The sequence below is a fragment of the Kogia breviceps genome, chromosome 5 (genome assembly GCF_026419965.1).
Source record: "Kogia breviceps isolate mKogBre1 chromosome 5, mKogBre1 haplotype 1, whole genome shotgun sequence".
Classification (NCBI taxonomy): domain Eukaryota; kingdom Metazoa; phylum Chordata; class Mammalia; order Artiodactyla; family Physeteridae; genus Kogia; species Kogia breviceps.
The window spans coordinates 129,230,339-129,252,538 of NC_081314.1; positions in this window are offsets into that span (position 1 = coordinate 129,230,339).

Genomic DNA, 22,200 nt, shown 5'->3' on the forward strand with positions numbered 1-22,200 from the left:
TTATGTTCTGCATAGGTCAGTGGAATTATCTGCATAAGGTAGCAGAAGTTTTGCAAAAGCTAAATCAAGGCAAGAAGGTAGAAAGGTCCACAGACTTCTATCCCACCTGAATTAGGTTTGCACATATAGCTTTAAGTATTGCATATGCAATATTGTGAATATTGCATGCAGTGGTATTTAAGTATGAGAAAAACAACTTTTTTTCCATATAAATGATTAAACCATGTTGGATAGAGTAAACTTTTTAGAGGTTTGACACAATTGTTTTGCTTTATTATACAGGTTATCAAAACATTTAAAAATATTGCCCAATGTAACATTTAGGAAATGAAAAGAGATATTAGTTACTGCATTAAAAAGGTATCTACCTAATTTTTAGTATTCATGTTAATAAAACTAATTATTAATTGTCAATGAAGTATCTGACATTTATGGTAATTTAAAGAATATAATAACTGCTGTTCTGATAATAGTAATTATACTGTTATTTCCAATTAACATATAAAAGTATAATTACCATGATATTTTTGGGGGAACAGTTGATAAACATATGGATTTTTTTAACTGAAGTATAGTTGATTTACAATATTGTGTTAGTTTCAGGTGTGTAGCATAGTGATTCATTCTTTTGTCTGATTATATTATTATAGGTTATTACAAGATATTGAATATAGTTCCCTGTGCTATACAGTAAATCCTTGTTACTTATCTATTTTATATATACTAGTTTGTATCTGTTAACCCCATACTCTTAATTTGTCCCTCCCTCCCCTCCTCTTTGGTAATCATAAGTTCATTTTCTATGATTGTGAGTCTGTTCTGTTTTGGGTATAGATTCATTTGTATTATTTTTTTAGATTCCACATGTAAGTGATACCATATAGTATTTGTCTTTCTCTGACTTACTTCACTAAGTTCAATATTCTCTAGGTCCATCCATGTTGTTGCAAATGTCAATATTTCATTCCTTTTTATGGCTGAGTAATATTTCACTGTATATATATCAGGTCTTCTTAAGCCAGTTGTCTGTTGATGGGCACTTGGGTTGTTTCCATATCTTGGCTATTGTAAATAGTGCTGCTATGAACATTGAGGTACATTGTATCATTTTAATACATGGGGGATTTTTAAATTAATTTATATTTACAGTTTTATGCTATAATTCTTTCCAAATTCTTTTTACTTATTTAGGCCTAGATAATGTTTCAAAAGGGACATTATAATGAACAAAGGAATTTAATTTTCTTTCAATATTAGCAATGCAACTGATAAGTTACATTGGATTCTCATTTTCTTTTAAATCTGGCACATGAGAAAGAGTAGCATGAAGGAAAACCTTTGAGTTTGGTCTTGTTAGAGTTCATTTTCATAATGACACCACAAGGCAAGTATCCCAGCACCCGATTTTTTCTGCTCCCAAAATATTTTGATGGCTGGTAGTAAAATTGCCAGGAAGCACTTTATAAACATGTCTGATTACTTTTTCTTTTTTTTAAACATCTTTATTGGAGTATAATTGCTTTACAGTGTTGTGTTAGTTGCTGCTGTATAACAAAGTAAACCAGCTATATGTATACATATATTACTTTTGAAATTTATTTTTCTTTTCTTTCTTTCTTTCCTTCTTTCTTTCTCTCTCTTTCTCTCTCTCTCTCTCTTTCTTTCTTTCTTTCTTTCTTTCTTTCTTTCTTTCTTTCTTTCTTTCTTTCTTTCTTTCTTTCTTTCTTTCTTTCTTTCTTTCTTTCTTTCTTTCTTTTTCTTCCCTCTCTCTCCCTTCCTTCCTTCCTGTTTATTGCAGTAGATCTATTTTCTGTCATAATTCTGTTAGTTGAGCATGTCAGAAAGATTAGGAAAGAGTTCATTTGCTGTTTATATTCACAGCAACAGGTGTGCACTGTGAATATAAACTGTTTGCACTGGAAAACACCCCATACTTCATTTAAGAAATCAGTGCAAAATAGACCTGATTAAAGACAACAGAGACAAGTGAAATACAAAATGAGGACAATTTATTATTTTGCTATGCTCTTATCCGTGATTTCTTTTCACTCTTGTTTTCTAAGTGTCATGTACATGCCAGGGGAAAATTATGAAAGAAACAAATAACTAATTATTAGACAGTAAAAAGGAGAGAGGAAAAAAATACAGTCACCTACAGGTGTTCTCTTCACACACATTCTACTTAGCAGCAAGCTGATGTTGTCTGTTTTATATTCTTTCACATACTCCTGCTGAATTCTGTAGATTGCTTATAATGACTGAACTTCTTGGGAATGCTTTAAAGAAGCCTCTTCAAATTTGAGCACTTTGCTCAGTAGGCTGCTTTGACAGAAAGTGCTAATTACAGACACTAGAAAAAGGATTGGAAGAATTTGTCTCAAAAAAAATAACACAAAAACATTTATTAATATGAGTTAAAACAAAGGAACAGATGATAACATTAGAAAAACAGTTTGAATTGTACATACAGTTTATAAAAATATTCCTGAGACTCAATAGAGTTAAGAGAGAAAACAAAAGAACTTTTAACATATATGTAAATCTATAAAAATAGACAAATCTAAAGCAAATAGGGAAATAATAATGATGAGATATTTTTTTAAAATTTATATATTCTTGAAATTTATGTCCATCTTACAAATGCAGTGTAATCTGCAGCCATGTAATGAATTTATAATCACTAATATTGTTCCTGTAAATATTCATAAGACAGAAAAATTATTTATCCAAGTATAAAAATAGATATATTCCCAGAGGAAAAATGCAAAGAAGACACAAAACAGAAATTATAGGATTGTTATTTTTGAGAGAAAATGTATATATACTTTCTATTACTCTGATCAGGGAATAATAATACTATTCAATTATTTCTATCAGGACTTGTAGTACAACATGAGAGGCAACTATATACTTTTGTGGATAAAGAGCAATTTATAAATGTAATTCTTACATCACAGTCTTACCTTGATTACATTTTATATTGTATGTTTAGAATGTTAATGTATTGAGACAATTTGCATTCCCACTAAAATACTTAAAAACTAAAATTATTCTTTATATCAGAATCTATAAGGTCAAATAAATTTGATCCCTTTTACCAGAATTGATGAGGTATATTTGGGGTGAAAACAATCTGATCTCTCTCTGAGTACATTTAATGAGGCAGATGATACAACAATGCCTTTCTTTTATAATATTCTGCTTCCTGTGAAATGGACCCATTTACAGTAATAATATAAATAACAAATAGTAAAAATAGTAATAGTTTAAATTAAGGAAAAATGAGGGCTTGTCTAAAATATAAAAATATTTGTAATGAAATAAAGCTGTATTCAATATGATTCAATTGCTAATTTTGTCAACAAAACAACTAAATGGAAGAATTGATAAAATATATCAATATTTTGAAAGGTTATACAAAAAGCATGAAGATTGAATAATTTTATGTTAAAAAGAAGAGGGGCTAAAGAATCTAGAAAAAGAATAATGAATAAAAAATTACTTTTCATTTCTTATATCCTTGAATACTTGAAATTTCAATACTTGAAATTTTAAAAACATATAAATGTGTTTAAATTTAAATAGAGAGGTATGATTTAGTTCTATTTCCCATCCCCCCCAAAACCTAACAAATACTACTTAGAATGTCATATTAAATGTTATTTAAAAAATCAATTTAAACACAGATATATATATATTATTTGACTCGAATAAATAGAAAGACAACCTGTCCCTAACTAAGAAGAAGGAATGTCATAAGGAGAACAAATCTCATCAAATTAATATAGTATCAATCAAAATGTCAAATGAATTTTTTGGGAAGTTATTATTTTTTAAATTAATTAATTAATTAATTTTTGGCTGCATTGGGTCATCGTTGCTGTGCATTGGCTTTCTTTAGTTGCGGCAAGCGGGGGCTAGTCTTTGTTGTGGTGCGCAGGCTTCTCATCGCGGTGACTTCTCTTATTGTGGAGCATGGGCTCTAGGAGCATGGGCTTCAGTAGTTGTGGCACTCAGTTCAGTAGTTGTGATTCACGGGCTCCAGAGCACAAGCTCAGTAGTTGTGGCATACATGCTTAGTTGCTCCACAGCATGTGGGATCTTCTTGGACCAGGACTTAAACCTGTGTCCCCTTCACTGGTAGGCAGATTCTTAACTATTGTGCCACCAGGGAAGTCCTGGAACTTATTTAATAATTCTAAATTTCATGAAAGATGAAGAATTAGAATAGTCAAGACATATTAGGCTTACCTGAAGAATAATATTGGGAGGCCCATTATCAGTTATGAAATGTACCTTAAACCTGCATTAAAAAACTAAGTTGAATAAACAATGTGTGTGACAGACAAACTTTTGCACATTTAATAATAAAAACTGACATTTATTTAATGCTTACTTTGTATTCTAAGTGTTTCAGTACATTACACACTAGTTAGTACCTGTAAGGGAAATACAATGATTATCTCAATTTTATAGTTGTGTAAACTAAGGCTTACTGAAATTCATATCTTGCCCAAAATCAAGGTCACACAGCTAACTAGCAGCAAGGGTGGCAGTCTGCCCTCAGAAGAGTATCCTAAATGACAAAGTCATTGGAATTGGTCCTTTGACCAGACAGGCCCTCCCCTACTTGATCTCATAGCAAACACATTAATGTTTCAAGCATTTTTCAAGCCGTGGTAAACAATTCCTTTCAAATAATATGTAATTAGGCTATAGAATCCTTTACATTTTAAATTCTTAAACCATGTTTCACTTGAATGCTGGTTCTTAAGTCCCATGATTCACATTGTTTGAATGTTGTATTTTTACCTCAACTCTGGCATCTATTTTTTAATTTTATTTTTATGAATGTATATTTGTTGTATACTATTATATAAGTTATAGGTATAGAATATAGTGATTCACAGCTTTTAAAGGTTATAATCCATTTATAGTTATTATAAAATATTGGATATAGTCCCCATGTTGTACAGTATGCCTTTGTAGCTTATTTTATACCTAATAGTTTGTACCTCTTAATCTCTTACCCCTGTATTACCTCTTCCCCTTCCCCTCTCCCTACTGGTAACCACTAGTTTATTCTCCATATCTGTGAGTCCGCTTCTTTTTTGTTATATTCACTAGTTTGTTATATTTTTTAGATTCCACATATAGTGATATTATACAGTATTTTTCTTTCTCTGTCTGACTTATTTCACTTAGCATAATTCTCTCCAAATCCATCCATGTTGCTTCAAATGGCAACGTTTTGTTCTTTTTATGGCTGCATAGTATTCCACTGTATATGTGTGTGTGTATATATATATATATAATATATATATCACATCTTCTTTATCCATTCATCTGTTGATGGACATTTAGGTTACTTCCATATCTTAGCTACTGTAAATAATGCTGCTAAAACATTAGGGTGCATATATCTTTTTGAATTAATGTTTTCTTTTTTTTTTTTCGAATACATACCCAGAAGTGGAACGCTGGATCATATGGTAGTTCTATTTTTAATATTTTGAGGAACCTCTATACTGTTTTCCACAGTGGCTGCACCAATTTAAATTCCCACCAACAGTGTAAGAGGGTTCTCTTTTCTCCACAACCTCTCCAAAATTTGTTATTTGTGTTCTTTTTGATGATAGCCATTTTGACAGGCATGAAGTGATACCTCATTGTGGTTTTAATTTGCATTTCCCTGATGATTAGTGATGTTCAGCATCTTTTCATGAGCCTTATGGCATCTGCATTTCCTATTTGGAAAATGTCTATTCAGTTCTTCTGCCCATTTTTAATTGGGTTGTTTGTTTTTTTGATGCTGAGTTATATGATTGTATATCTTGGATATTAACCCCTTACCTGTCACATCATTTGCAAATATTTTCTCCCATTCAGTAGGTTGTCTTTTCATTTTGTTGATGGTTTTCTTCACTGTGCAAAAGCTTTAAGTTTAATTAGGTCCCATTTGTTTATTTTTGCTTTTATTTAAATTGCTTTAGGAGACAGATCAAAAAAAATATTGCTGCTATTTTGGTCAAGGAGTGTCCTGCCTATATTTTCCTCTAGGAATTTTATAGCATCTGGTCTTACACATAGACTTTAATCTATTTTGAGTTTATTTTTGTATATGCTTTTACAGAACTTTCTAATTTCATTCTTTTACACGTAGCTGTCCAGTTTTCTCAGCACCACTTATTGAAGATACTGTCTTTTCTCCATTGTATATTCTTGCCTCCTTTGTCATAGATTAATTAACCATAAGTGTGTGGGTTTATTTCTGGCTCCTTTATCCTGTTCCATTAATCTTTGTGTCTGTTTCTGTGCCACTACAACATTGTTTTGATTACTGTAGCTTTGTAGTATAGTCTGAAGTCAGGGAGAGTGATTCCTCCTGCTCTGTTCTTCTTTGTCAAGACTGTTTTGTTTATTTGGGATCATTTGTGTTTTGATACAAATCTTAAAATTATTAAAACTAAAAGATGGTTCTTTGAAAAGATAAACAAAATTGATAAACCTTTAGCCAGACTCATCAAGAAAATAAGGGAGAGGGCCCAAATCAATAAAATCAGAAATGAAAAAGAAGTTACAACTGACACCACAGAAAAACAAAGGATCATAAGAGACTATATGAAAAACTGTATGCCAATAAAATGGAAAACCTAGAAGAAATGGACAAATTCTTATAAAGGTACAATCTCCCAAGACCAAACCAGGAAGAAACAGAAAATATGAAGAGACCAATTACCAGCAATGAAATTGAATTAGTAATTTAAAAATTCCCAACAAACAAAAGTCCAGGACCAAATGCCTTCACAGGAATATTCTACCAAACATTTAGAGAAGATTTAACACCTATCCTTCTCAAAATATTCCGAAAAATTGCAGAGGAAGGAATACTTCTGAGTCCATTCTGTGAGTTCAGCATCACCCTGATACCAAAACCAGACACAGATATCACAAAAAAAGAGAACACTACAGGCTGATATCACTGATAAACATAGACGTAAAAATCCTTAATGAAGTACTAGCAGACTGAATCCAACAATATGTAAAAAGGATCATACACCATGTTCAAGTGGGATTTATCCCAGGCATGCAAGGATTTTTTAATATCCACAAATCAATCCAGTGTGATACAACACATTAACAAATTGAAGAATTAAAACTATATGATCATCTCATTAGATGCAGAAAAAGCTTTTGATAAAATTCAAAATCCAATTATGATAAAAACTTCAGAAAGTGGGCATAGATGAAACATAGCTCAATATGATAAAGACCGTATATAATAAACACACAGCTGATATCATTCTCAATGGTGAAAAGCTGAAAGCATTTCCTCTAAGATCAAGAAAAAGGCAAGGATATCCATTTTTGCCACTTTTATTCAACATAGTTTTGTATTTTGAGGTGCTAGTCACTTTTACCCAATTTAATTCACTGTGAGAACAGGAACATGCAAGCATTTTGCATGTTTTCTGAGAAACACAGCTTTAAAATTTTACATGCAGTCAGTTAAGCATATAGGAAAAATAAATAAAATATTTGAGCCTATTTTTAACCTGAATTCCTATAACAAAGATCACATTTATAAATGTGGATGGAGCTAAAAAATATATGTTGAGGGCTTCCCTGGTGGCGCAATGGTTGAGAATCTGCCTGCCAATGCAGGGGACATGGGTTCGAGCCCTGGCCTGGGAAGATCCCACATGCTGTGGAGCAACTAGATCCGTGAGCCCCAACTACTGAACCTGCATGTCTGGAGCCTGTGCTCCGCAACAAGAGAGGCCGCGATAGTGAGAGGCCCGTGCACCGCAATGAAGAGTGACCCCAACTTGCCACAACTAGAGAAAGCCCTTGCACAGAAAGAAGAAGACCCAACACAGCCAAAAATAAATAAATAAAAACTATATATATATATATATATATATATATGTTGAAAAATATTAGCAGATAGAGATCAAATTTAGCACAAGAAATCCCAACAATAACATCCAAGTTAACTTTGTCTCCATTTTCTAGAAAAAGTATAAGCAAATAGGGCTGCTTTGAATGGTAGAAGAATTGAACCATAGAGAATATCTCATCAGACTTACAAAATAAAGGAAATTTCTTTTTTTGCTTACAGGAAAAGATATAAATTGGCAGCCTGTTATTCCATACGTGTGTTTTAGCCTTCACTTCTCACTTCTCCCCTTTAGCCACCATGCACACCACAAACACATAATATATAGATTCCTTTTCTGGCATCTGACACTTCCTACTTCTGAGGAATCTGAAAGAAGAGAGTTTATCAAGGTTTTAAGAAAGGACCTGAATTTCCTCACTCTCAGAGAGGCTTGGTAAAGTTTATTGTACGATTATGTTCTTTGCATGTTTTTATTTTATTTTATTTTTCCCATTGCCCTGTATAATTTTAGCCTCTTTTGAGGTTCAAGCTAGTAAAACCTTATTGTCATAGCAAGCGAGAGAAAGACATTCAAATAGTTTTACGAGGTTAAAATTTGGTTCCACATTAAAGAAGCTTTCTTAATGTTTACTCTCAAGCTATTATTCCGAACAGTATCATCTTGTTAAATATTTCTTAAAGTCTATTTCGTCAAAGCTGTTCAAAATACTCCTCCCTCTGAAGAAGTTTGAGGCATTTTTGGGGGGGGCATTATGCTTGATATTATTTTCTCCAAATATGTTTTAAGAGATATGCCAAAAACTCTCTTACATAACTGTATTTTTACTTCTGCCTTGTCTTTCATATATATGAGTATTTTTTAATGGTAAATATTTATCTTTATGTGGCTTTAAAAAATAACAATTACCAGAATAACTTTATTATTATTTTCTATTTATTTTCTGATCCTTACCAATGGACTTTTTAGTTGTATGTTGTATTGACTCTCTGAATTCATCATACATATGTTTTGAGCTCTTTTGTTTGGAGACTACAATTCAATTATCTATTTCATTTCATTTTATGGAGCCTATTTTCTGAAGAGTTTCGTCTGTAATATACTTATTTTTCATTAGTTTCAGGGAGTAGAGGAGGTAGAGATGTGTTCCCTCTGTTATTCAGACATTCAAGGTGAAATTCTGAATAAGACATTATAAGGGTAATACCCGTTTCTGAAAGACACTTTACTGTGGGTGATGATTATGGGAGCACTCTAAAGGAAAGTATCATTCTGTATTACAAAGATTTGTTAGGAAAGATGAAAAAGTATTAGAAATGTTGATGTAAATAATTTCTTAATGTAGACTGTCTATGTTACCATGCTTTGTGGCCACTAGCAAAATATCATGGAACTTGTTTCACAAAACAAAAAATTTTAATTTGGAAGTGCAGATGAAAAGTTGTCAAATAAAACGAATCTAGTTGATGTATAACTGGCTGGCAGCACCTTACAAGTTTCACATGAGCAAAATAAGACTCTCAGATCTGTGGGTCCTAGCAATTGAGGCCATTATTTGACTAAATGCATAAAGGGTCTAAGGAAAAATTCTTACGAACAAAATATATCAGAATTCAAAATTTATTCATTTTAACTTGATATGCTTAGAAAGAAAATTGATAACAGGCATGATTTCAGGCTGCTCCAAAGTTGTAAATTTATACTAAAGTAAAATTATTCACTGCAAAAATTACTCAGAATGTTTAGGATAAGGACAAAGTAAGTTAGATATCTTTAAGATATTTTAATCAAGCGTTGGATGTGAGATAATTTATTAATCTCACCTTCAAATATAGGGTATTCTGTACTTTTAAAAAATGGCAAAAACACTGTTCAAGAGTCAACTTTCCAATTTTTGTTTTTACCTAACCCCTTCATATTAAGGAGGTTAACTTTAAGAGATCCCAACTATCATTTCATTATTGTTATTGGTGCCTTTTAGAAGATAAAGCACGATCCCTGTCAACATATATATGAAACATTCCCATCTCATTTGCAAACCATCTCTTCCCCAGATGGTTAAGCATACCCAATTATCTTGAATTACTAGCTCTGTTTTAGATGTAGGCATTTTCTGACTTTTCTGAAACTTAAGCATTCTCATTTTTATGTTCTCTATTTGGAATACTCTGAGTATACAGTTTTATATAAGGTTAAGATAATAAATGTATTATAACTAACTTATTCAGTGTAAATGGAAATTGAAATTCATCTTATTTGGCTAAAATTAATTTGACCGAAAGCAACTTGGTAAGCATAAAATATATTAGTCAACCATAAGTATCCTGAAATATTGATGTTTGATTATTCCTAATTTTGATGCAACAATGTGGACTTACATAAAACTTCTTTAGTTATTTTACATATACTTGTAGTTTTCTTGTATTCAGAATTGTACCATATTTAAAGAATATTTTTGTTTCTATTTTAATTTTTAAACAATAATTTCTCATATTTGTTATTACAAATATTTAAAATCACTACATGCCTACTAAAATCACCAATGTCTACTAAAATCACGAAATGTCTACTTTGTAAATGTGAAACTTGTAAGGTGCTGCTGCCAATTATCATCAACTTGGGACTTGATATGTGTTGAAAATTTTGAGGATTAATTACTAGAAATATCTATTTTTTTGTAAGGTTATCTTTTATCTAACTATCACCCATTAATTTTTTCTAAATATATATAACCTGAATATGGAGAGAGAGAAAAAGGTATTTGAAAGTCTATTTATCAATTTCTGGAGGGCAGAGTGAGAATATTACTTAAATGTTCATTTTGTCCACTTATATTTTGTTTGCTTTACTTTTGTTCAAACACTGAAAATGATATAAACTTCTGAAGTAATATTCTTCTATGATACAATATTTATTTGGCCTAGTCTATTCCCTATTGTTATACATTTATCTTATGGAAGCTAATTGTGTGTTAACTATACATATCCAAAAAACTAATTAATGGCAAATATTTTTGTTTACTTACAGATGCTTATATATCTACATGCAGTTTGTGATATATACATATTACTTGGTTCTCTGACATGAACCAATTCAAAAAATTGTCAGAAATAGCATGTAAAGAATGTGGATTCTTAACTGGATGAGTGATTAACTACATTAAAAGATATATTAATAACAAACAAATGAGGTCAAGTTAGTTGAAGGGCATTGTAATGGAAAAGTAAGAATAGGAAGTAAGCAAATTTTATCTGTGCAGTCAGGAATTCTAGATGACCATAAGCTGCTAACTGGACACAGGTGGCTGTTTTCTCAGGAGAGCACTTCATAATAGGTTTTAAATGAGAAAATGAGAATCATCAGTTTTAGATACTTTTGAAATCTCACAAGTGTGAAAGCCTTCATACATCATAACTGAAATAATGGGAAGTGATTAATAAATGTCATTGACATAAATGAGTTGCCAGATGCATCTAATCCTCAAGTGAGCAGGAAAAAAAAAATGCAAAAGAACTTCATAAAATGTGTCATAACAGATTGTGGCAATTTATGTTAAACCAAAGAAATGATTTCAATTTCCAAAATAAAGTACTTTGAGAAAGGTAAGTTATTTATTTTAAGAATATAACCAAGTTCCATATTTTAGCATTTGAATATTATATTTTGTCTTCTATCTCAAAGCATAATTATAAACCAAAGCAATAGTTTTTCTTCCCTCTTTGCTTCCTGGTGCACGAGGAGAGGGGTTTATGCGTGCCGCTTAAAGGAGCTCCAGAAACGGGCGCGAAACGCGGCTGTCGGCGCGGACACCAGAGACGGGTGTGGGACGCTAGGGTTGCTGCTGCCGCCACCAAGAGGCCTGTGTGCAAGCACAGGTCACTCTCCACACCGCCCCTCCCGGGAGCCTGTGCAGCCCACCACTGCCGGGGTCCCGGGATTCAGGGACAGCTTCCCCGGGAGAACGCGCGGCGCGCCTCGGGTCGGTGCAGCGTCACGCTGGCCTCTGCCACCGCGGGCTCATCCTGCATCCATGTCCCTCCCTCCCCCATGCCTGAGTGAGCCAGAGCCCCCAAATCAGCTGCTGCTTTAACCCCGTCCTGTCTGAGTGAAGAGCAGATGCCCTCGGACGACCTACACGCAGAGGTGGGGCCAAATCCAAAGCTGAACCCCAGGAGCTGTGCGAACACAGAGGAGGGGGGAGGTCTCTCCCAGGAGCCTCAGAAGCAGCGGATTAAAGCTCCGCAGTCAACTTGAAGTGCCCTGCATCTGTGGAAAACCTGAATAGACAGTGAAATATCCCAAGCTGAGGAGGTGGACTTTGGGAGTAAGATATATTGCTATTTTCCCCTTTATTTCTTTTTGTGAGTGTGTATGTGTGTGCTGCTGTGTGAGATTTTGTCTGTATAGCTTTGCTTTCACCATTTGTCCTAGGGTTCTGACCGCCCGTATTTTTTTTTTTTCATTTTTATCCTTAATAATTATTTTTTATTTTAATAACTATATTTTATCCTACTTCATTTTGTCTTCTTCCTTCCTCCCTTCCTTCCTTTCTTCCTCCCTTTCTTCCTCCCTTCCTTCCTCCCTTCTTTCCTCCCTTCCTTCCTCCCTTCCTTCCTTCCTTCCTTCCTTCCTTCCTTCCTTCCTTCCTTCCTTCCTTTCTTCCTCCCTTTCTTCCTCTCTTCCTTCCTTCCTTTCTTTCTTTCCTTTCTATTTTTTTCTCCCTTTTACTTTGAGCTGTGTGGATTAAAGGCTCTTGGCGCTCCAGCCAGGTGTCAGGGCTGTGTCTCTGAGGTGGGAGAACCAGCCTCAGGACACTGGTCCACAAGAGACCTCCCAGCTCCACACAATATCAAATGGTGAAAATCTCCCAGAGATCTCCATCTCAACACCAAGACCCAGCTTCATTCAAGGACCAGCAACATACAGTGCTGGACACCCTATGCCCAACAAATAGCAAGACAGGAGTACAGCCCCAGCCATTAGCAGAGAGGCTGCCTAAAATCATAGTAAGGCTACCAACATCTGCAAACACACCACCAGACGTGGATCTGCCCACCAGAAAGATAAGATCCAGCCTCATCCACCAGAACATAGGCACTAGTCCCCCCAACCAGAAAACCTACTCAACCCACAGAACCAACCTTAGCCACTGGGGACAGTCACCAAAAACAACGGGAACTACGAACCTGCAGCCTGAAAAAAGGAGACCCCAAACACAGTAAGATAAGCAAAATGAAAAGACAGGAAAACACACAGCAGATGAAGGAGGAAGATAAAAACACACCAGAACTAACAAATGAAGAGGAAATAGGAAGTCTACCTGAAAAAGAATTCAGAATAATGATAGTAAACATGATCCAAAATCTTGGAAATAGAATAGACAAATTGCAAGAAACAGTTAACAAGGACCTAGAAGAAATAAAGAGGAAACAAGCAATGATGAGCAACACAATAAATGAAATGAAAAATACTCTAGATGGGATCAATAGCAGAATAACTTAGGCAGAAAAACAGATGAGTGACCTGGAAGATAAAATAGTGGAAATAACTACTGCAGAGCAGAATAAAGAAAAAAGAATGAAAAGAACTGAGGACAGTCTCAGAGACCTCTGGGACAATATTAAACGCACCAACATTCGAATTATAGGGGTTCCAGAAGAAGAAGAGAAAAAGAAAGGGACTGAGAAAATATTTGAAGAGATTATAGTTGAAAACTTCCCTAATATAGGAAAGGAAATAGTCAATCAAGTCCAGCAAGCACAGAGAGTCCCATACAGGATAAACCCAAGGATAAACACTCCAAGACACATAATAATCAAACTGTCAAAAATTAAATATTAAAACATATTAAAAGCAGCAAGGGAAAAACAACAAATAACACACAAGGGAATCCCCATAAGGTTAACATCTGATCTTTCAGCAGAAACTCTACAAGCCAGAAGGGAGTGGCAGGACATATTTAAAGTGTTGAAGGAAAAAAACCTACAACCAAGATTACTCTAGCCAGCAAGGATCTCATTCAGATTTGATGGAGAAATAAAAACCTTTACAGACAAGCAAAAGCTGAGAGAGTTCAGCACCACCAAACCAGCTTTACAACAAATGCTAAAGGAACTTCTCTAAGCAAGAAACACAAGAGAAGGAAAAGACCTACAAGAACAAACCCGAAACAATTAAGTAAATGGTAATAGGAACATACATATCGATAATTACCTTAAATGTAAATGGATTAAATGCTCCCACCAAAATACACAGACTGGCTGAAAGGATACAAAATCAAGACCCATATATATGCTGTCTACAAGAGACCCATTTCAGACCTAGGGACAACAGAGTGAAGTAAGTCAGAAGGAGAAAAACAAATACCGTGTGCTAACACATATATATGGAATCTGAGAAAAAAAAAATGTCATGAAGAGATTAGTGGTAGGACAGGAATAAAACACAGACCTACTAGAGCATGGACCTGAGGATATGGGGAGGGGGAAGGGTAAGCTGTGACAAAGTGAGAGAGTGGCATGGACATATATACATTACCAAATGTAAAATAGATAGCTAGAGGGAAGCAGCTGCATAGCACAGGGAGATCAACTGGGTGCTTTGTGACCACCTAGAGGGGTAGGATAGGGAGGGTGGGAGGGAGGGAGATGCAAGTGGGAAGAGATGTGGGAACATATGTATATGTATAACTGATTCACTTTTTTGTAAAGCAGAAACTAACACACCATTGTAAAACAGTTATACTCCAATAAAGATGTTAAAAATAAATAAATAAACCAAAGCAATAAATAGGGAAAAATAATAAATGCCTCAATTAACAAAGACAATAATGGAATGTATAAATATAGCCCACTTAAAATAATAGGATGTAAAAAAAAACCTCTTAATAGAAGTATCTGTTTACTGAGAAATTTTTGAAAATAATTTATTTGATTTTAATTTGAAAGCTAACTACTAATTTAGGTAACTTACGCTATGATGCATGTCATTGGGTTGTTATTATTAAATTTAAATTTTAGAAAATCTTGTTACAATACCAAGTTTTGCTTTTCCTAAGGGAATGCCAATCTCAGGCAATAACTCAACATTGTTAAAATTAATTAATCTATTTATTTATTTATTGAAGTATAGTTGATTTACAATATATTAGTTTCAGGTGTACAATATAACAATTCAAAAATTTTATAGATTATGCTCCTTTTAAAGTTATTACAAAATAATGGCTATACTTCTCTGTGCTGTATGATATATCCTTGTTGCTTATTTATTTTATACATTGTAGTTGGTATAAATACCCCTATTTTGCCCCTCCCCCTTCCCTTTTCCCAATGATATCAACATTTTAATATCTTTTATGAAGAATCTTTTTATTTTCTTGTGTAGCTGAGCCACAATAAAAGAATAATAAATTCATATTTAATAAATAATAGCAATCAGCCATTTTACTAAGCAAGTAAATTTTGGTCTCACGTCAAATAAAGAGTATGACTGGGCTTCCCTGGTGGTGCAGTGGTTGAGAGTCTGCCTGCTGATGCGGGGGACACGGGTTCATTCCCCGGTCCGGGAAGATCCCACATGCCGCGGAGCGGCTGGGCCCGTGAGCCATGGCCACTGAACCTGCGTGTCTGGAGCCTGTGCTCTGCAATGGGAGAGGCCACAACAGTGAGAGGCCCGTGTACCAGAAAACAAAACAAAAAGAATGGGGGTCGGAAAGTAAATCTGTAAGGGGGTATTGATGGGTTTTTTTAAAATTTTTTTTTAATTTTTAAATTTTTTTTGGTTGCAAGGCAAGTTTAATAACAAAGCATAGCCGTATATATACCCCTAAAGCAGGGAATTTGCTTAGTCACCATCTTATCGGCATCAGCTGGTTGATTGGCTTCTCGGCTTAGTCACGCCTTATCGGCATCAGCTGGTTGATTGGCTTCTCGGCTTCTCCCTCAAAGGCACCAATTTCCCCTCCAGGGTTGCTTTTCCTAGCTTTAGGGAACAACCAGGGACTCCCAGTAACTGAGCAGGTCCCTGGAGCGATTTGGCCAAAGGCCATCTCCCTTTTTACGTTCATACCATAAAGTCCAGGATGCATACCAAGGAGAGTACAATCGGGCCCTGAGGCTTATGAGGGTCTTAATGGCGCCTTCCTCAGAGGGCAATGCTCGCCACATTTCCCCCTCTTTTATTTTTTAAAGCTTGATAATGCAATTTCAACCCATACACCTCCTGACGAAGAGCAGCGAGACGGCCAACAACAAAGCGTAATAAACAAGGTAAGGCAATTAACATCAACAATACACATGACCCCACGGTAATCAATCCTGTGAGTCCATTTTGAAACCAATGCATTGGGTTTAACCATTGAAGCTGATCCAAGAGTCCTTGAATTAATTGTTGGGGCCCGTCTTCTTGTAGATGAGCTTCTTGAATTGCTTGTATTTCCGCATTAAGTTTTTGTATGTCCAAATTAATGTGTCCATCAGTCCATACACTTAAAAAGTGCATTTTTACTTTGTTCCAATCCCAGTCAGTTTCATTATAAGTGTGTTGAGTCACACAAATCCAAGTATATTTAGCATGGCAAATCAAACTCATTTTCAATTTTAAAGCCATAATTTGGGCTCCTAAACCTATGAGAGCATTTTTAAAACTCATCAACCTCAGTTTTTAGTTGAGTATCAATATGACTTTGTAATGCTAATGCAATACTGGTATTTTTAGACAATTGATTAACATAATGTGCTTGTTGTACAGTTTTACTTAATGCTAAACCGGCGGTAGCGGCTGTGGCTGTTAAAGCGGCTAAGGCTAATATGCTACATATTAATATTCCAATGAATCGTTTAGGTCCTTTTAAAGCTTCAGATAATTCTAGCCAAGCTTGCATGCTAGTACTATGATACCATGGTTCAGAAATATTTACAGGCAGCATTATATAGGAAGGTTGTTTTAACATCATAACAGAAAGAGTTCCTTTCATAGGCAGAATGCAAGTACTAAAAATACAATTCTGACAAGTTATGATATATCCTAAGGAACCAGAAATAAACTCAATCTGTAAATCTCCTATTAGCAAGGCATATGAGGGTGTAACACAAGTAATAACCGGTTGATAAGAATAAGACAATGCAAACTTCCCAAAATCCCAATGCTTATAAAAACCAAACTATTATTAGTAACAGAAACTGAAGAAATTAAAATGGTACCATTATTATAATTTAAGGTGCACCAGATTTGAGAATTCAAAATCATATTGGGGAAAATCAGAAGGAAAAAAGGAGGGAAACTTCAAACTTATAACAGCTTTAACTACCTTTAAACTATGGCCGGCCAGTAAAGTCCCTTGTCCTCCTACATATACTTCAACACAAAGATAGTATCTTTGACTTTGCAACTTCTATTAGAGCTCCACTTTCAGCTTTATGATTAGACCCATCTTTGTTGCTGTAATTACCAGTCTCATTCTTTCCATTTTTGTTATTGTTGCCCTGTGAAATCATTTTTTCTAGAACAGCAAGAAGATGTAAAGCTTTCTCAGCTTGGTAGGTTAATATATACAGGTCTATGAGCAAAAAACACACTGCTTGGGCAAATTTTTCTTCAAAAGGTTCTATGAACTGATAAAGTTTTTCACCAACGGATATGGCTTCTGTATACTGTCGGACATGATACAGGATGACTGCTTGATTATAATACAACATACTATTTTCAAGATCATCTAGTCCATCCATTTCTTCAACAGCCGAGTGCACCTGATTCTTCATCTGGTTAAGTGTCTGTCTTAAACTATCTGTTGTTGTCTGGTTACTTTTGAAAAACTCAGCTGCTGCCGTATTCAAAATTATTTTATAATCGTCTTTGTTTATATCTTGTAGGCAGGCAAGATGTTGCAGACAGACATCATAATTTCCAGCTGTGAAAGCCTGGAAAGCACTGGTGGACAACTCCTTCTCCTGATCAGTGATCTCAGGTCGGTTCTTGGATACTTTTTGTCCCATATGTTTTTACTTCTGACTATTGCCCCGAGTTACTATCAACTTTACTATGTGGCCACACTTTCACTCGTAACTCCGGGGATTCACCTACCGAGATTCAGATGTCCCTCTCGTCCGGTCCCTGTTCGGGCGCCACTTGCCGCCAGGCGCGGCGGGTCCTCAAAGTGCAGCAACAATCGACGAGAGGGGGTAGGGAACTGAACGCACCAAGGTATGGGATCAGAAGGGCACAAGCAACTGATGGTTGCAAGGCCTGATGGGGTTTTTTTTTTTAAATTGAAGTATAGTTGCTGTATTATGCAATATTATATAAATTGCAGGTATACAATACAGCGATTCACAATTTTTTTTTTTTTTTTTTTTGCGGTAAGCGAGCCTCTCACTGTTGTGGCTTCTCCCATTGTGGAGCACAGGCTCCAGACACGCAGGCTCAGTGGACATGGCTCACAGGCCCAGCCGCTCCACGGCATGTGGGATCTTCCCAGACCTGGGCACAAACCTGTGTCCCCCACATCAGCAGGCGGACTCTCAACCACTGCCCCATGAGGGAAGCCTCCTAGTTATTTTTTGATACAATCGTAAATGGAATCGTTTTCTTAATATCTCTTTCTGATTGTTATTAGTGCATAGATATGGAACAGATTTCTGTATATAAATGTTGTATCTTGCAACTTTACTGAATTCATTTATTAGCACTAACATGTTTTTTGGTGGAGTCTTTAGATTTTTCTGTATATAATACCATGCCATTTGCAAATAGTGACAACCTTTCTTTTCTATTTGGATGCCTTCTTTTCTTGCCTAATTTCTCTGGCAAGGATGTCCAATACTATGTTGAATTAAAGTGGCAATAATGGGCATCCTTGTCTTTTTCCTGATATTAGGGAAAAAACTCAGCTTTTTAACCATTGAGAATTATCTTAGCTGTGGATTTGTCATAAGTATAGAAGCAAATTCCCTCTGTACCCCCTTGTTGAGAGATTTTATTGTAAATGGATGTCAAATTTGTCAGGGCTTTTTCTGCATCTATTAAGATGACTATATGATTTTTATCCTTAATTTTGATAATGTGTGTTACATCAATTGATTTGCAGAAGTTGACTCATCCTTGCATTCCTGAAATAAATCCCAGTTGATCATGGTGTATGATCTTTCTAATGCATAGTTGAATTTAGTTTGTTAATATTAGGTTGAGGATTTTTACATCTATGTTCATCAGGTATATTGGCCTTTATCTTTTCTTGTAATCTCTTTGCCTGGTTTTGGTATCAGGGGAATGTTGACCTTGTAAAATGAGAATATAAGTATTTTCTCCCTTCTATGTTTTAGAAGAATTTGAAAAGGATTGCTAATAATTCTGTGAATGTTTGGTATAATTCACCAGTGAAGCTGTCTAGACCTGGACTTTTGTTTTGGGGAGGTTTTTTGATTACTGATTCAATCTCCTTACTACTAATTGGTCTTTTCAAATTTTCTATTTCATCTTGGAAGAATATATGTTTCTAGAAATTTATCAATTTCTTCTAAGTTGTTCAGTTTGTAGACATATAATTGTTCATAGCAGTCTCATGATTCTCTGTATTTCTGTGGTATTAATTGTAATGTTTCCTCTTACATTTCTGGTTTTATTTATTTGAGTCCTCTCTATTTTTTTCTCAGGGAGTCTACCTAAGGTTTGTCAATTTTGTTTATCTTTCCAACAAACTGGCTCTTGATTTCATTAATTTTTTGTATTGTCTTTTAGTCTCTATTTCATTTATTTCTGCTCTGATATTTGTTATTTCTTCTTTCTACTAACTTTGTACTTTGTTTTCTTTTTCTAGTTACTTGAGGTGTAAAGTGTGTTTGTATTTTAGAGACTTTTCTCATTTCTTGAGGTAAGCATTTATTGCTATGAACTTCCCTTTTAGAACTGCTTTTGCTGTATCCAATAAGTTTCAGTATGTTGTATTTCCATGTTCATTTGTCTCGTTATTAAAATTTTTTTTTTTTCTATTGAGTTCTTCGTTGACCCACTGGTTATTCAGTAGCATGTTGTTTAATCTCCACATAATTGTGAATTTATCAGTCATGTTCTTGTAATTGATTTCTAGTTTCATATCACTGTGGTCAGAAAATATGCTTGATGATTTCAATCTTCTTAAAGTTGTTAGGACTTGTTTTGTGGCCTAAGTTATAATCTATCCTAGAGAATGTTCCTTGTTCTCTTGAGAGGAATGTGTACTCTGTCATTTTTTGAAGAAATGCTCTGTGTATATCTAAGTCAATGTGGTCTAACGTGTCATTTAATACTATTGTTTTCTTGTTGATTTTCTGTCTGTATGATCTATCCACTGATGTAAGTGGGATGTTAAAAGTCCCCTACTATTATTGAGTGAGTGTATATTTCTCCCTTAAGGTCTGATAATATTGGCTTTTGCGTGCTCGCTTTTGGGTGCATACATTTGCAAACATTACACTCTCTTTTTGGGTTAAGATTTTTATCATTATGCAATGCACTTCTTTGTCTCTTACTGCAATTTGTTTTAAAGTCTATTTGTCTCATATAATCATAGGTACACCAGCTTTCTAATGGTTTCTATATGCATGGAATATCTTTTTTCATTGCTTCATTTCCATTATCTGTGTGTCCTTACATCTGGAGTGAGTCTTTTTTGAGCAGCATATAGATATGTCTTTTTTGACTTTTGTTTGTTTATGTTTATACATTTGCCACAATATGTATTTTGATTAAAGAATTTAGTACATTTACATTTTTTTGCTATTTATTTATTTTTAACATCTTTCTTGGATTACAGTTGCTTTACATGGTTGTGTTAGTTGCTGCTGTATCACAAAGTGAATAAGCTATACATATATGTATATCCACATATCCCTTCCCTCTTGCATCTCCCTCCCCCATCCCTATCCCAACCCTCTAGGTGGTCATAAAGCACCGAACTGATTTCCCTGTGGAATGCCACTGCTTCCCACTAGTCACCTATTTTACTTTTGGTAGTGTATATATGTCCATGCCACTCTCTCACTTCTCTCGGCTTACCCTTCCACCTCCCTATGTCCTCAAGTCCATTCTCTACCTCTGTGTCTTTATTCCTGTCCTGTCCCTAGGTTCTTCAGAACCTTTTTTCTTAGATTCCATATATATGTGTTAGCATATGGTATTTGTTTTTCTCTTTCTGACTTACTTCACTCTGTATGACAGTCTCTAGGTCTATCCACCTCACTACAAAAAAACTCAATTTCCTTTCTTTTTATGGCTGAGTAATACTCCATTGTATATATGTGCAACATGCTCTTTCTCCATTCATCTGTTGATGGACACTTAGGTTGCTTCCATATCCTAGCTATCGTAAATAGAGCTTCAATGAACATTGTGGTATATAACTCTTTTTGAATTATGTTTTTCTTAAGATATTTGCCCAGTAGTGGGATTGCTGGGTGAAATAGTAGTTCTGTTTTTATGTTTTCATTTTTATTTTTTTACTTTTTTATTTTTTGGTGGTACGCGGGCCTCTCACTGTTGTGGCCTCTCCCGTTGCGGAGCATAGGCTCCGGATGCACAGGCTCAACGGCCATGGCTCACGGGCCCAGCTGCTCTGCGGTATGTGGGATCTTCCCGGACCGGGGCACGAACCCGTTTCCCCTGCATCGGCAGGTGGATTCTCAACCACTGCGCCACCAGGGAAGCCCTGTTTTTATGTTTTTAAATAACCTCCATGCTGTTCTCCATATTGGATGTATCAATTGACATTTCCACCAAGAGTGCAAGAGGGTTCCCTTTCTCCACACCCTCTCCAGCATTTATTATTTGTAGATTTTTTGATGATGGATATTCTGACAGGTTTGAAGTGATACCTCATTGTAGTTTTGATTTACATTTCTCTAATGATTAGGGATATTGAGCATCCTTTCATGTGTTTCTTGGCAATCTGTGTATCTTCTTTGGAGAAATGTCTATTTAAGTCTTCTGCCCATTTTTGGATTGTGTTGTTTCTTTTTTTGATATTGAGCTGCATGAACTGCTTGTATATTTTGGAGATTAATCCTTTGTCAGTTGCTTCATTTGCAAATATTTTCTCCAATTCTGAGGGTTGTCTTTTTATCTTGTTCATGGTTTCCTTTACTGTGCAAAAGCTTTTAATTTTCATTAGGTCCCATTTGTTGATTTTTTTTTTTTTATTACCATTTCTCTAGGAGGTGGGTCAAAAAGGTTCTTGCTGTTATTTATGTCATAGAATGTTCTGCCTATGATTTCCTCTAAGGGTTTAATAGTGTCTGGCTTTACATTTAGGTCTTTAATCCATTTTGAG